Genomic DNA, 17,568 nt, shown 5'->3' with positions numbered 1-17,568 from the left:
AAACCTATCTATGACTTTACGGTCTACATCATAAGAATTTAATGGTAACAATTTGAAGGAATTCGGTAACTTTCATCATGGATTAAATAATACAGACTATGACTTTATACACATTTTTTTGATGACAGCATTCCTTCACTATACTGGCATGGTCCTGTTGTTCGCAACATTTCACTATGGTGACAATGCATTTAAACCAAATGCCGCCAGTTCTTCTCGGTGAATCTGTGTTTAGATGTGTTGCCCACAAGAACCGTAATGTCCCTCTTTCTTCAACTTCGCCGTGCCTTATTCTCTCTCACTTATATGGGAACTGAAGAAAGACCTAGTAACTGACTAACGAAATATACAAAGCTTTTTCATTTTAGTATTTTCCTCATATGCGTGTATTGAAATGTTCGCAACTCGGTAATACTAACAATAAGCAGCACATACTGAGAATAAGGCATCCTACTTTCACCACATCAAGTGGAATTTTATTCTTAACTCTCTTGCTCTAAGGCGAAAGATTTTAGTTATGGTTATTAGAAGTACGGCAAGTGGAATGGCTGTAACGGATCTGCATAATCCAACTTAGCCATAACACGAAAAGACTCAAAATCAACCCGACCTTACGGATATATTAATTAAATAATTAATTAATTAATTACCATACTAATCGGAATGGCTTTATAGCGTACCTTAACACTATTCTCATATGAGAGGGTGAATTTCTAATGAATGAATAAAGATAAATTGGCATTAATACTCCGTCTCTATGCACAAAAGATGAAAAATAGAATCTTTTACCAGTACAAGAATTGATCCTCGTTGTTCTTACTTGTTATGAGAGCATTAAAGATGATCTTATAACGAAGGGGTTGGAGATGGTTCAGTAGCCTGCCTTTTTCACAATGACGAGGTAACAGATGGGTGGTGGGCAAGAAAAACAGAAAAACCAGGAATCAGATAGTCGTGCCTGGAAGTTACATTAGTTCATAACGAGAGAATGAAGTTATCAGCATCCAGCTATCACTACCGCAAACTATACAGCACAAGTGCTGAGTACTATGCTACGAAGACGTCAAAGTGGCTCCCTGCCCGGGAATCAAGTAACGTTTTCCAATGTCCATGATGATAACTTTCGACTGAGCGAAGAGGATCAGACAGCTGCGTCTATGAACCCTTGCTTTGGAACCTATGATAACATAAGGCTAACCACTCGTCACGTGGGCACGTGGTCTAGCACAAAGTAGCAAGCCAGCAAGCCCTTTTCACAGTGTTTGAACTTTAAAGGATCCTAATACCACGAAGGAAAAAAGAAACAGAGAAATAATGTTGGAGGCGCTGCTGTAACCTTGAGTGTGAGAATCTTTTCCCTAATATGAACTACAACCGACTTCTAGCGCCTAACGGATAGAGGTTAGATACCAACCCAGCATTGTAACAACGAAACTGAGCTACAAAGAACACTTACTCTTTCCGATATCGGAAATCGACATCGCGCCTCCAACCACGAGCCGCAGCGGACAAGCACTGACCAAAGATTCCTTGTCTCCAGTGGGGAACTGGAAGTGTCAGAAAGCGAACATTGGCGCACACCTCCACCAGCCAATCAGAGGGTCCGGAGCTCCCACGGAGACTATTTTACGGCGTTAAAAAAGAGTGAGAAAGGAAAATTCAAAGTTGGTACAACAGCTTGAGAGATTGAGAAGAGTAACAAATTTGGACACTCCTAGTATTCGAACTGTTCCACGTTCTTCTCTAGAGGCCTATAACAACGACCAAGGTGAGAAAGACTGGCCATCCTGGCTGTAGGAAAGCTGCTGAAATGACTCCACAAATAAAGAAAAATATTCTGCACCCATCCTCTCTCACTAATCAGCGTAGTTTTAACAGAAATAACTTATCTAGCCATGTTGTTGTTGTTGTGGTCTTCAGTCCTGAGACTGGTTTGATGCAGCCCTCCTTGCTGCTCTATCCTGTGCAAGTTTCTTCATATTCCAGTACCTACTGCAACCTACATCCTTCTGAATCTGTTTAGTGTATTCCTCTCTTGGGCTCCTTCCATGATTTTTACCCTCCACGCTGCCCTCCGATACTAAATTGGTGATCCTCTGATGCCTCACAACATGTCCTACCAACAGATCCCTTCTTCTAGTCAAGTTGTGCCACAAACTTCTCCCCAATCCTATTCAGTACCTCCTCATTAGTTATGTGATCTACCCATCTAACCTTCAGCATTCTTCTGTAGCACCACATTCCGAAAGCTTCTACTCTCTTCTTTTCCAAACTACTTATCGTCCATGTTCCACTTCCATATATGGCTACACTCCATACAAATACTTTCAGAAACGACTTCCTGACACTTAAATCTATAATCTTTGTTAACAAATTTCTCTTCTTCAGAAACGTTCTCCTAGCCATTGCCAGGCTGCATTTGATATCCTTTCTGCTTCGACCATCATCAGTTATTTTGCTCCCCAAATAGCAAAACTCCTTTACTACTTTAACTGTCTCGCTTCCTAATCTAAAACCCCTAATTACCCTGACTTAATTCGACTACATTACACTATCCTCGTTTTGCTTTTGATGAAGTTCATCTTATACCCTCCTTTCATGACACTGTCCATTTCGTTCAACTGCTCTTCCAAGTCCTTTGCTGTATCTGACAGAATTACAATGTCATCGGCGAACTTCAAAGTTTTTATTTATTCTCCATGGATTTAATACCTTCTCCGAATTTTTGTTTTGTTTCCTTCACTGCTTGCTCAGTATACTGATTGAATAACGTCGGGGATAGGCTACAACCCTGTCTCACTCCTTTCCCAACCACTTCTTCCCTTTCATGTCCCTCGACTCTTATAACTGCCATCTGCTTTCTGTACAAATTGTAAATAGCCTTTCGCTCTCTGTATTTTACCCCTGCCACCTTTAGAATTTGAAAGAGAGTATTACAGTTAACATTGTCAAAAGCTTTCTCTAAGTCTACAAATGCTTGAAACGTTTGTTTGGTTTTCCTTCATCCAGCTTCTAAGATACGTCGCAGGGTCAGTATTGCCTCGCGTGATCCAATATTTCTACGGAATCCAAACTGATCTTCCCCGAGGTCGGCTTCTACTAGTTTTTCCATTCGTCTGTAAAGAACTCACGTTAGTAATTTGCACCCGGACTTATTGAACTGATTGTTCGGTAATTTTCACACCTGTCAGCACCTGTTGTCTTTGGGATTGGAATTATTATATTCTTCTTGAAGTCTGAGGGTATTTCGCCTGTCTCATACATCTTGCTCAACGGATGGTACAGTTTTGTCAGTCCTGGCTCTCCCAAGGCCGTCAGTAGTTCTAATGGAATATTGCCTACTCCCGGGGCCTTGTTTCGACTCAGGTATTTCAGTGCTTCGTCAATTTCTTCACGCAGTGTCATATCTCCCATTCCATCTTCATCTACGTCCTCTTCCATTTCCATAACTTTTTCCTCAAGTACATTGCCCTTGTATAGACCCTCTATATACTCCTTCCACCTTTCTGCTTTCCCTTCTTTGCTTAGAACTGGATTTCCACCTGAGCTCTTGATGTTCACACAAGTGGTTCTCTTTTCTCCAAAGGTCTTTTTAATTTTCCTGTAGGCAGTATTTATCTTAACCCTAGTGAGATAAGCTTCTACATCCTTACATTTGTCCTCTAGCCATCGCTGCTTAGCCATTTTGCCCTTCCTGTCGATCTCATTTTTGAGTCGTTTATATTCCTTTTTGCCTGCTTCATTTACTACATTTTTATATTTTCTCCTTTCATCAATTAAATTCAATATTTCTTCTGTTACCCAAGGGTTTCTGCTAGCCCTCGTCTTTTTACCTACTAGATCCTCTGCTGCCTTCTCTACTTCATCTCTCAATGATACCCATTCTTCTTCTACTGTATTTTCCCCCCATTCCTGTCAATTGTTCCGTTATGCTCTCCCTGAAACTCTGTACAACCTCTGTTTTAGTCAGTTTATCCAGGTCCCATCTCCTTAAATTCCCTCTTTTTTCAGTTTCTTCAGTTTTAATCTACAGTTCATAACTAATAGATTGTGGTCAGAGTCCACTTCAGCCCCTGGAAATGTCTTACAATTTAAAACCTGTTTCCTAAATCTCTGTTTTACCATTATATGATCTATCTGATACTTTCTAGTACCTCCAGGATTCTTCCATGCATACAACCTTCTTTCATGATTCTTGAACCAAGTGTTAGCTATGCTTAAGTTATGCTCTGTGCAAAACTCTGCCAGGCGGCTTCCTGTTTCTTTTCTCAGCTCCAATCATACACCTACTATGTTTCCTTCTCTCCCTTTTCCTACTCTCTACTTCAAGTCACCCATGACTATTAAATTTTCGTCTCCCTTCACTACCTCAATAATTTCTTTTATCTCATCATACATTTCATCAATTTCTTCTTTATCTGCAGAACTAGTTGGCATATAAACTTGTAGTATTGTAGTAGGCGTTGGCTTCGTGTCTATCGTGCCCACAATAATGAGTTCACTATGCTGTTTGTGTTGCTTACCCGCACTCCTATTTTTTATTCATTATTAAACCTACTCCTTCATTACCCCTATTTGATTTTGTATTTATAACCCTGTATTCGCCTGACCAAATGTCTTGTTCCTCCTGCCAGCGGACTTCACTATTTCCTACTATATCTAACTTTAACCTATCTATTTCCCTTTTTTAATTTTCTAACATACCTGCTCGATTAAGGGATCTGACATTCCACACCAGTTTTCTTTCTCTTGATAACGACGTCCCCCTGAGTAGTCCCCATTCGGATATCTGAATGGGACACTACTTTACCTCCGGAATATTTTACCCAAGAGGACACTATCATCATTTAACCATACCGTAAAGCTTCAAGCCCTCGGGAAAAATTACGGCTGTAGTTTCCCCTTGCTTTCAGCCGTTCGCAGTACCAGCACAGCAAGGCCTTTTTGTTTAGTGTTACAAGGCCAGATCAGTCAATCATACAGACTGTTGCCCGTGAAACTACTGAAAAGGCTGTTGCCACTCTTCAGGAACCACACGTCATCTCAACAGATACCCCTCCGTTGTGGTTGCGCCTACGGTACGGTTATCTGTATCGCTGAGGCACGCAAGCCTCCCCATCTACGGCAAGGTCCGCGGTTCTGGGGGGGTTGGGGGGGGGGGCATACAAGAAGAATAAAATGTAAAAGGCGGGCGTAGTGAACGAGAATGAACTGCATGTCTTTCGGTGGGTTTCCAGTTCCTGTGCTATGTCAGTCGCACACTACTATGCACCTGTTATCCATATCGCACCTGAAGTGTCTCTGCAGGAAAGCTGGAAAATGAACAGACAATTCGCTACTCTTGTAGCGCCATGGTCTTAGAGTCGGTCGATATGCGTACCTTATTTTCTGAAATCGATACGTAGATGCTCTCAACTTTGTACAGGACTGACACTTTCGATCTAAAGTGTAATTTAAATGATCTCAGTTACTGAGTGGAGAGAGTTCACAAAAAAGTTCAAATTATTTTATCAAGCAGATTCTCGCTTAAATGATCTGCAGAACCTGCATTGCATAAATCTAGGTCCGATTCAGAGATTACATTTACGAATTCACTGAGGCTTTACTTTTAGCAGACAATAGACTTATTAGAAAATGTGTTACAAGTAACCTCATTCGATATTTTTATTCACCTCTTAACACCAATCTTATAGAACAATTTGTGCGATAGTGACCCTGCTAACACCAATGGTCCGTGGAAGTCTACATAAAATCTAATGTTTTAATACCTTGTTTTTCGTTCAGATATTCCTTCTTTTAAGTGATCAGTGTTTTGAATGATTTTACATTTTCCTACAACTTTTTGTCTCTTGCATAAATCGTTTTATCTATAAGGCGTAAGAAAATCCAACACCCTGAATATTTAATTTTACATATGTTAGTTATTATCCGTTCCTACGCATTTCCCCTCTAACGTCCTTTCTCCTAGCACATAATTTGTTGTTGGACCTAGTGAATGTTTCACTAACCGGCCCCTTTTCACGGTAGCTGTCTTCTTCCATACACCTCTTTCCTCACCCGCTCTAATTAAGTTGTCTTCCCTTCTTCTGCCATATGGTGTAACAATGCTTACTAGATATGAGGTTTTTTCCGTTTCCTTCAGTGCTCTGTTCCCAACTTTGATAATAAATAACTCGCTATGCTCCTTTCTACTATTAGCCACAATGTTCATCTTAACCCATTAATCTAGGTACATTAATTTCCTATTCATTACAATTGCTGTTCCTAGACTTTCAGTGGCCAGGAGGGATATAGATGAAAATGATAAAAGAGAATATATGTGTTACATTTTTTCGTTAATTTTGTAAACCGGAGTAACGGATATTTGACTTTTTTTAAAAAATCCCGTAAGATTCATGTACACAGAATGAGACTGCGTTCAAGCTAAGTCCACTCCGCGCAATCCAGTGACAGTTCGACTGCCTTATCGCTTCATATTGTTGGTTTATTATTATGGAAACAAAACTGAATGACTGATTTATGTTCATTTTCATCTGTTGTTGTAGTTACCCTGTTGAATCGTATTTGAGTAGAAATTTTGTTCATTTGTTTTGCAATCAAAAGTTGTTAAACATTTTGCATCATTTTATTTGAAATGAGAATAAACGGTTACTGCAGCTGCAGTTGAAGTTTAATTCAGGAAATGGGGTTATTTGTTTAAGGGGGAAAGTTTTATTCGTTTTGGGACAGTTATAGTAAATATTTTAGGCTGCAGGTAACCTCAGGGCCGAACAGGATAGCAGGGCACAGCAAAAGACTGTGCTGTTTTCTTGACTGGAGTGTGCAACAACCTACTGTAGTGACAGGTAACAATGTCTCTGAATGGCAAAGAAGGCGCCAACCTCTTTTTACTTGGTGAGGAATCGGAGTTCTAAGTGAACGGTTGTCTATCACTTTTCCAGGTGCGTTTTTCATAACTTTTGGGTAATTTCCACGTGAATTAGGTCAAAAACTGTTATTTTATTTATAAGTCATGTAACCCTAAAGCCCATGACATTCGTTATGCGTTAATTATATAATACATTTCAGTCAGTCCCTTATTACGCTCCTAATACTATCAGTCCTGAAATATGCTCTTGGATCGTAACAGGACGGAGCAGAATGGAATAACGCCACGTTCTGCCCAGTGAGATTTTTATGCAATTATATTTCAAGCTACATCTTTCTTTTCTTCACTGTCTTTTCCATATGGCGTGAAGTGGTAGACATGAATGGGATATTAAATAGTTGGAAATTGTAGTTTCAGCAATTATATCTTATAAAATGGTAATCTGAAAAGCTTCCAAGAAGTTTAAAGTATACGGGTGAAGGTGAAAGTTGGAAAGTCTGCAGAGATGACGAACCAGACGCGAAATTAAAAAAAAAAAATAGTTTTGATTGTAGAACAAGAAGACGAAGTTGTAGTCACCTTGAAGTTGATGGAGAGGATATTCTTTACTCGAACGAGGAATCATCTCATTGTCAGATCATTAGCCCACAAACTAGCACAAGGGACGGGCTTTCAACACAGACATGAGAACGGTCTAGCTGGGTTAGGACTGGGTTACAAAATTTATTACTAATTATCCTACACTGTCTATTCGAAATCAAGAAAATGCGTCTGCTGGACTACCAATGGGATTCCATGAAGCTAGCCGCTGTGGCCTAGCGGCTCTACGTGCCTCAGTTAGGAACCGCGCTGCTGCTACGGTCGCAGGTTCGAATCCTGCCTCGGGGAATGGATGTGTGTGATGTTCTTAGCTTAGTTAAGTTTAAATAGTTCTAAGTCTACGAGACTGATGACCTAGGATGTTAAGTCCAATAGCCCTTAGAGCCATTTGAACCGTTTGATTCCATAAAGTAACAGTAAGAGCAACTCGGTATTAATAATTAAAGATAATCATAAATTTTTAAAACGACTTTAAAATATTTTCTTATTGTTAAAGTTTTTTTTAATACCCCTCTTCAGATTCCCTAGTCTAAATGGTTATTTAATGAACTTGAGGTTTTAAGCTTCCCGTGTGGGTGTGGCAGAACGGGGAATACTAACCATTTCTTTCAAAAAGTGTAAGAAACTGATAACATAGTGTTTTGAGTGATTTTCAACTAATGTATATCAGGCTGTCCTACAAGGTGGTTTCTTATGTCTTTAAGAAGTGTTTTTCTGTTTTACAAAGTCTGTTGATCTTTAAGTATCCCATCCTATACGGATTTCCGTACATATTTTTCGTCGTGCAGATAAACGTCAACTGATACGACAGAAATATTATCGCCTTCAACTAACCAACGTTAAGGTCTATAGATTGTTTGGCTAAAATAATAGTCGACGGCGTTCTCTATATCCGTGCATCAAATTCTATCTGAAAAGTTAAATACGTTAATTAATAAATATTGGTCTACAAAGAGTAAATGGCTGATAGAAGAGTTGCCGACAGATAGTGCCTTACGAATGCCAACGATACTTCTTTCGTTTTTAGAAAGTCTTTGACAGAGAAAAAACGGTAGTGTGAAAAATCGATACTGAAATGTTTTTAATAACTCCTTCCTAATGCCTGTTGAACCAGAACGAATTGAAACAGTTTCACAGTCTGATAAATTCCGAGTAAAAGTTTTGCAGGTGTGGGGGTAAAACGGTTTCGTAATATAATTCAGAAATGAAATTCATAGATGGTGGTACTACGTTGTACACAAGGTATAGAAAGGCAGTGCACTGAAGAATCTACCATTTTCTCTCATGTGATTCATGTCAAACGGTTTCCGACGTGGTTATGGCCGCACATATTTTGAGCGCGGTGCGGTAGTTGGAGCGAGACGCATGGGACATTCCATTTTGAAAATCGTCACGGAATTCAATATTCCGAGATCCACAGTGGCAAAGAGTGCGTCTACAATACCGAATTTCAGGCATTACCTCTCACTACGGACAACACAGTGGCCGACGGTCTTCACTTAACAACCAAGAGCAGCGTTACTTGCGTAGAGTTGTCAGTTCTAACAGCCAAACTAAGCTATGTGATACAATCACGGAAATGAGACTGGGACATTCGACGAACGTATCAGTTAGTACAATGGGGCATAATTTGGTGTTAACGAGCTACAGATGCAGGCGACTGATATAACGACCTTTGCTAAAAGCGCAACATCGCCTGTTGCACCTCTCTCGGTGTCGTGAGAGTATCAGTTGAACTCTAGACGACTGAAAAACAGTGGCCTGGTCAGATGAGTCGCTATTTCATTTGATAGAAGCTGGCAGTAGATTTCGAGTGTGGAATAGACCCACGGAGCCGTGGATCCAGGTTGTCAAGAAGACAGGATGCAAACTGTTGGTGGCTCCATAATGGTGTGGGCTATGTTTACATAAAATCGACAGGTTCCTCTGGTCCAGCTGAACCGATCATTGACTGGAAATGGTTACATTCGGTGGCCATTTGCGTCCATTCATGGATTTCATGTTGCCAGTCACCTGGCCACATTTGTTAACGAATTATTTGAATTGGGGCCAAAGAATTAGCCCACCAGATAGCACGACATGGAACTCATCCACAATTTACGGTACGTAATCGAAAGATTAATTCATGCACGAAATCCTGCTCTGGTAACACTTCGTCAATTACGGACGGCTATAGTATTTCAGGAGGGGACTTGCAATGATTTGTTGAGTCCATGCTACATCACGTACCGGCACTATGCCGGCAAAATTAAGTCCGACTTGATATTAGGAGGTATCATATTACTTTTATCACGTCAGTGTAGTTTCTAATCGGTAGTTTCTTCAGCAGCAAAATCATACCATTCGATTTCATAGAAAACGAACTTTCGGTGATACCACAAACATTGGAGGTGCGCGATATGGAGACAGCACGTAGTGAAGTAAAGGCAGCAGGGAGAAACGCCAGCCACTTGGCAGCGACACCTGCGGCAGTCAGCGCTGATGCTGCCTCTCGCTCAGATGGCGGCTGCAGTCGGCGTCCACGTGGGGCGGTGCAGCAGACGCCGCGGCGTCGTGATGAATGTAAAAGGGAAACAAGATTGGGAGAGCAGAGCGAGGAGGGGTGTGGGGGACGGACACATGCAGGGAGAGCCGTATTTATGGCGGACATAAAGACGGGGGCGGCGCATATGGGCCCGTCGCGCCGGAATAACTGTCAACGGCGGCGTACTTCCTGGCCGGCGCTGCCGCCACCGCTGTATTTCATCGCGCCGCCGGGGGGCGGCGCCGGCCCGCGCGCAAGATGCCGCGACACTTCGCCGCGCAAGTGCCCGACCAGCCATCCTCTTCTCGCTGCGTGCGCTGTCTCGAGTAGGAGACGGCCTGGAGTCCAGTTCGGGCTTGTGGCATAAACAGAGTTCTAAAACTATTGTAGGTTACCGTGGAGTATTCCAAGTGCGGTGGATTTTCCAGTAGCTTTGGTCAATCAAGGTCGTATCCGCATTGCATGTATGTTATGTGTGTTGCATAACCTCACAACCGTCATATTGTTTATGCATGCGATCAGTGTCTTATTAGAATCCCCTATATGGTGGAACCGATGAACCGTCTAGAAACTTTTCGAGGGTGTACAAACTCCTGGTAACGTACAGAACGTATTTGTCCAACATAGTCATCACCCTGCCTGTTACTTCAAAATAAGGAGTACTATAGCAAAACTGAAACTGTTAATGTTTAATTAAGACTTTATTCCGAAATTTCTAATCTGTAACGAGAAACCAAGAGCTGTTGTACTAAGAATAAAGAAAACAATACAAGCAGTGCTAAACAACGATGTTTCCCCAACAAAAATTTAAAATAAAGAAAGACGCAAAACAAAAATTTATCAAACACTGCATCAGTACTTCATCGAACATACATAAAACATATTTCTCTTATTCATAAACAACTCTTGCATTTATCAATAATAAGAGGAAACTCTGGATTTGGAGCATGATGAAAATTGTTCTATTGATACAAAAAATAATAATAATTATATACATGTTTTATGTTTGTCCATTTAAACTTACTTGGAGCGAAATAAATTGGTTTGGTAACCTAAAAGTGCAAACGTTATGCGAAAAACAAATTTCTATTAGTTTTAAGGATATAAAATACTCAGTGGAATACAACTGAATGATATGCGGTTCTAATTATATGTAAAATAAGCAACCAAATAAACAAAAAAGTTGAAGTCGTCAGCTCGCTGTTTCTCTCTTACTCAGTCATTTATGTTACTTTTGCTACAAATGCTATCAGTACTACCTAACATTTACTACATTATACTACATCGTTTATTTACTGTACCTACACTGTTGAACAGTAGTTATGCTAGAGTACAGCTCTAACCATAGACCCTCTTGCTCAAAACTACAGTTTATGAATGGGATGTCATTTTTCAACCAATTAAGTTCATGTATCAAAGAAATAAAATTGTGTTCTTAATACTCAAAATCGGCAAATATAACATGTAGATGAATAAATTCACATCACACTACTCTCTATGATATTTATTTAGACAACTTTTTTGTGTATATTTTATTTAATCGTGGACTGATAAAACAAAGGTAGGTTCCCGGCGAGCTATATTAACAGCTCTGTTTCCAAGCATCCACGTATCTAAAGGTAATAAATTGAAAATCAATTTAATTTTTGGGTAATGATGTACTTGATTCACTTTGACAATAACTACGTCTTGTTTAAGAAAAAATCAATCACATTATTATGGAATATACACTGACTCATCAAAGACACTTGTAGAGGCATACGTTTTCAAATACAGAAGTATGTAAACAGGCAGAACACGCTGCTGCGACTGGTGACATGTTTACAAGACAACAAGTGTTAGATCAGTCACGGTTCTACAATGACTGGTTAACAAGAATTAAGTGAGTTTTTACGTGTCGACACTGGAGCTTTGATCACTGGAAACATGTTGCCTGGTCGGTCGAGTCTCGTTTGAAATTGTATCGAGCGTATTAACGTGTACAGGCATGGAGACAAGCTGATGCATCCTTCTAACCTGCATTTCAACAGGGGACTGTTCAAGCTAGTTAAGGTTCTGTAATCGTGTGGTGAGTGTTCAGTTGGAGTGATATGAGAACCCCTGATACGCCTCTGACAGGTGACACATACGTAAGCATCCTGTCTGGTCACCTGCATCCATTCATCTTCATGGTCCATTGCGACGGACTTGGGCAGTTCCAGAAGGAAAATGCGACACTGCAAACGTTCAGAGTTGCTACAGAGTGGGTCCAGGAACACTCTTTTGAGCTTAAATGCTTCCACTGGCCACCAAACTCCCCAAACATAGATATTATTGAACATACCTGGGATGCCCTACAACGTGCTGTTCAGAAGAGATCTCCCCTCCCCCCCCTCCCCCCTTTAATCTAATGGATATATGGGCAGCGCAGCAGGATCCATGATGTCAATTCCTTACAGCACTATTTCTGTCATTAGACGAGTCCATGGCATGTCATGTAGCGACACTTCTTCGTGCTCGCGAGGACCCTACAGGATATTAGGCAGGTGTGAATTTTCAGTGTAACTTTATACTTAATCTGATGGAGCACTTAGCTTCGAAATGTAAATGTTTACCTCTCAATAACAGATATCGCAGTAAAAGCTTAGTGTGCTGGATAAATACTATGTATTTGGTATTATGTTACAGCTATTGCGTTGAGTTGAAACTGAAGTACTAAACACGTAACCCACGTTTCTTATCGAAACTCTTGAGACTCGCTTAGTTCCCAAAAATACCGATAGTAACGTAGTAACGTTATGCTCCATTTTTACAACACTGAAAAACAATGTTTGAATCTTGAAAAGCCATATTCACAAAAAGACAATATAAACAATTCCACTTTGTATCAACAACAAGCACTGTGATCAAGTTCCTTGAATTGTTGAAAACAAGGACGCTAAATTGTATTTACCAGGGGACCCATCCAAAATTTTCGTACTTTTTGAAATAATTACAGTATTTGGAATGAATGCAGTCGTTTTGATAAGGGTTGCTGTAGGAATGAACAGAAAACATCTTTAAAACTGAACCTAATAACGTGGAATAATAATAGTAAATTTTGATAGAGCTCTGTGCGATTTTATATGCAATTCGTACCATGTGAAAACACATTAGCAAAAGGCTGGTCACCATTCAAGGTGATAATAGGAAATATGTTTTTTGTTTCGGAAAGTATATTCTTTTAGAAACGTGAACTTGTACGATGGGCAGAGATAATGGACTACGGAGGTTACTCTTGACAATATTTTGTAGAAATTATCCAGTTAATAATTACTTTAAATCAAATAAAGTTGTATTTGCCTGAAATAATATGAAGAGGGAATCTCTTGCTCGCTATAGTCGTAAAATATAGGTATGAAGCTGGGCATCAGTGATGCGCTTTTGCCTATGATAGCTGAAAGTCTGTTAAAATTTTCCACAAATTGTATGTTTCAGTGCAAAATCAGCATTCAGAGTCAGATTCAGCTTACAGAACTTCTACACAGATTCCTCATTGAACCCAGAATGATCAGTATTTATTGAGACAAAAGGATGTTGTTATGAGAAAGTCTATATGATGTTATAGACTTTGATCGTTCCACAGAAGTGCAGGTATTGCAGTCCAGCAATTATTTTCTGTTTTTGACTCACTAGTTCTGATGTTGGTTTATGCAGCCAGCCACCAATCCTCTTAATATTCCAAATATTTCAATCAGAGCAGCAATTGCAACCTACATCGTCAGTTATTTGCCGAATGTATACAAAGCTCTGATTTCACTACAGTTTTTAGCCTCTAGAGTTGCCTTTGGAGGTTATTCCCTGATGAACATGTGTACTATTATACCGTTTTTTTTCGTACAATCTTTTGCCGACAATTTTATTGAAAACTTCCCCATTCCTTCCACGTCACTTCATGTAATTTTCAATATACTTCTCTCCCACCACATCTGAAGTGCTTCTATTCTCTTCTACTCCGATTTTTCCATAGTCCATATTTCCGTACAGTACAATGCTTAGTTCCAAACACATCGTCAGAAATTTCTTCCTGAAATTAAGGACTCTGCTGGAATCTAATAGACTACTCTCTGCAAGAAATACCTTTTTTCCAATGCTAGTCCGCTTTTAATGTCCTCTTTGCTCCAGCCATCACGGGTTATTTTTCTGCCTAAGCAACAGAACTCCTTAACCTCACGACCCACGTTCTGATGTCAAGTTTCTCGCTGTTCCCACTTCTGCTACGTCGCATTATCTTCGCCTTTCTTCGATTTTCTCTGTCCATATTCTGTACCGGTACACATTAGATGGTTTGTTCCATTCAATAGGCCCTACAGTTCTTCTTTTCTTTCAGTGAGGATAGCAATGTCATCAGCATATCTTATGAATGATATCCTTTCACCTTGAATTATAATCCCATTCTTGAATCTTCCTTTTATTTACATGATTGCTTCTTTGTTGTACAGATTGAAGAGTAGGGGCGGAAGAATGCATCCATGCTTTACACTCTTTGTAATCCGAGCACTTCGTTCTGGATCTTCCAGTGTTACTTTTCCTTTAGTTCTTGTAGATAGTGTGCTTCATCCGTCTTTCTAACATGTGTATAATATTTTACCAATATTTCAACAGTTATCAGTGGTCTGTATAAAGAAGCCCCTGTGTAAAAATAGTGTTGACTTTCAAGAGATGCGACATGTTTTGGCGGGAAAGAACAGAGAGGTGTGTTATGAGACAGACGCATATTGTGTTACGAGACAGACGTATGCTTTATAATGTTATATTGATGTGCAACGATAGCGCCCGTCTTAAAAATTTAATGTGTGTGAAATGCATGTCGAGTCAGAAACTAAAATAAATCATGAAGATGATTGAAATTAACGGTCGTTAACCAACATCATAAAAAGCATTATGCAAATTTCCGCCAAGCTGCAAATGTGAACCCGGAGATATTATCTACGCATTTAAGGCGTATGCGATATCATGAAGACCAAAGCTAAGTATATTGTACAACTTAATTTTTTTAGCATAAACTGAATATTAGGTGCTGAACTTATGTCAAGAATGACAACACAAGGGAACTACATCTACCGTTTAAACAAAACTCACCAGAGGGCATGTATTTACTTTTCCCCAATAAAATATCGTTCACCAAGGAGATATGAATTGGTGAGAAATAACTGAAGATCTTCAGCAACCATCTCTTTGGGGAAAAAAGGTTAGAAATTACAAATTTTAACAGGACTCAAGAAATCCAGTATTCATTCGTGTTTCTTTCTAAGCGCTAAGAATACTTTCACACTTTTATTTGTAACTATCCAAAGGAATTAGTGCATTTCAAAATTTACTAGCAATTATACGCAGAAATTGATAGTCTAGAATTACTAAAGCACTTTTAGCCTGGAGTACCCGCTTCAGAGCTGCAGGTGCTGGAACATAAGCATAATACACTTTCCTGCCAAATTGGTAAAAATTGCCTATCTTTGATGATAAACGGCATTCACAATTTAAGTTTTAAATAAGTCAGTGCACACGAAATTTTACGCTCTCTCATTGGGGCGTTTCGGAAATCTTCTGTAAGATGTATCGTTTTCGAGTTATAACTCAAAAACTGAAAAAGTCATAAAATTTGGGGTTTTTCGGCCTCAAAATCTTAACACAAGTCACAAATCGTCTCAAACTAATTTAGCTCTTACTTGCAATCTCGAATATGGATTAAAATTGTTTCCAGCATGTGCATATTTACTGGCAACCAAAAGTCTAATTTCCTACACTTATTGTAATAAGTAATTATTGTTAATATTTTCATTTATTCCTATGTGGGGACAGCTCTAAAATGAATAATACATTGAAACACAAACATCCTGTTCCTTATGATGTTCCTTTTCTTGTTTCAATTGTAACTATAATCTATATTCAGACCTTTATTTGAGGTTGCAATCGTGGACCTTTCACTCTTTTGACGTTGACGAATCCAGCGTTATCTTGCGCTTTTTCCGTCCTAAACTGTTTCGGAGTTTTCTGAATCTTCTAACATTTTAATAATTATGTTCCAACATGAGCGTACTACATCGGCTGCTAATATGGTAGTAAAACTGTGGCTGAACATGAAAGAGAATGACTTTTGTCCAACAAACGCTTAGAAGAGAAGTGTTTTGTCTTGTAGGATGTTGTGCCATTATCTGACAGTAAACACAAGTGGGAGTGAAGGCTGTTAAATTTAACCTTTAAATTTTACGTCCTAAGTTTAAACCTTGCAATATGCACGAATGTTTGGAGGAGTATTGTCGAATCTTGAGAAATGGAGATGTCGACTTTTGTGAAAATTTGCTTTATAAATCTGAAATGACTACTTCCCAAGGTAAAAAAAATCAAGTCTATAAATTTTCGGGTGAACTACCAGGGATCGGTACCTTACAGACAGAATATTTCCACGAAAACTCTTCTGGCTTTCAAGTGTATAAAACTCTGCTTTCATCCTTGATTCAGAATATGACAACCACAGGTGGAAACACAAGCGGCCAAAGACACTGGTAGGTAGGGCATAGCCACCTGTGGTAAACTAACATACGCAAACAGCGACAAACGTCGGTAAGCCCCTGCACATCAGCAACACTGCCTGGCAACTACCAGCTGCTACTAGAGCCGATCAACAGGCCACAGCAGGGACACCGACCGAGCTCGCCCAAAGTCGCACAAACAAACTGCCACTAGAAAGGCATGTTTCAACATTAAAAAATTGACCACGAATCTGTACAATATCCTCAATATGTTCCAAATGCCAGTCGTGATCAGATTAATGTTCTGTGTAGTTGTGAGTGAATTATATCGAAACTCAGTGCATTCGACCACGGCAAAGTGTTGGTTATAGTATGGTGGGTGCTTCCGTAACCAAAATAGCCAAAGGTTTTAGAGTTTCAAGTGTGACTCGTTTATACCTTCATCTGCCAAAACACAAAGCGCAAGAGACTGTGTTTTGGGTGATCGTAACGGACGGTCATGACAGAGTATTGTGTCGAAAGATAATAGGACGACAGTTGCAAAACACGCTGCGCAACTGAGTATCGCATTTTCAAACACCAAAAAATTGGGAAGGGAGCTCCATATGGCGGGAATTGCCGGGAATCTTGCAATTCCAAACCACTAATCAGGGACGCAAATGACCACAGCCAGAAAATGTGGTGCAGAAGCCACAAAATCTGGATAATGGAGCAATGAAAGCAATTCATTTTCTCGCATAGGTTTTATTTCACTGGATGGAACTTCTAGCCGAGATAATTCCAAGAGTGATGACATGATGATGAGGGTAAATATAGAGATACTGGCATATAGATTGTGATCGTTCGTTGTATACGTTCTCAAGGGTCAATAAAATTTACCTCTTTTGGGAAGATGAATTGAGGGGTTTGGTGCAAGAAGGAGCCAGCTCCACTTTTTGGCTCTATTGAGTTTAACATTCTATCACATACAAAAAAAGCACCTTCGTTTGGTGCAAGAAAGAGGCAGCTCCACCCACTAGTTCAAGAGAAATCCAACAGTTGGAGCTGCCTGTATTCCGAGTTTGCCTGAAAACAAAGGCAGCTCC

Source organism: Schistocerca gregaria, chromosome 4 (assembly GCF_023897955.1).
Source record: "Schistocerca gregaria isolate iqSchGreg1 chromosome 4, iqSchGreg1.2, whole genome shotgun sequence".
Lineage (NCBI taxonomy): Eukaryota > Metazoa > Arthropoda > Insecta > Orthoptera > Acrididae > Schistocerca > Schistocerca gregaria.
The sequence above is the reverse complement of the archived record's forward strand: the minus strand, read 5'-3'. Positions refer to the sequence as shown.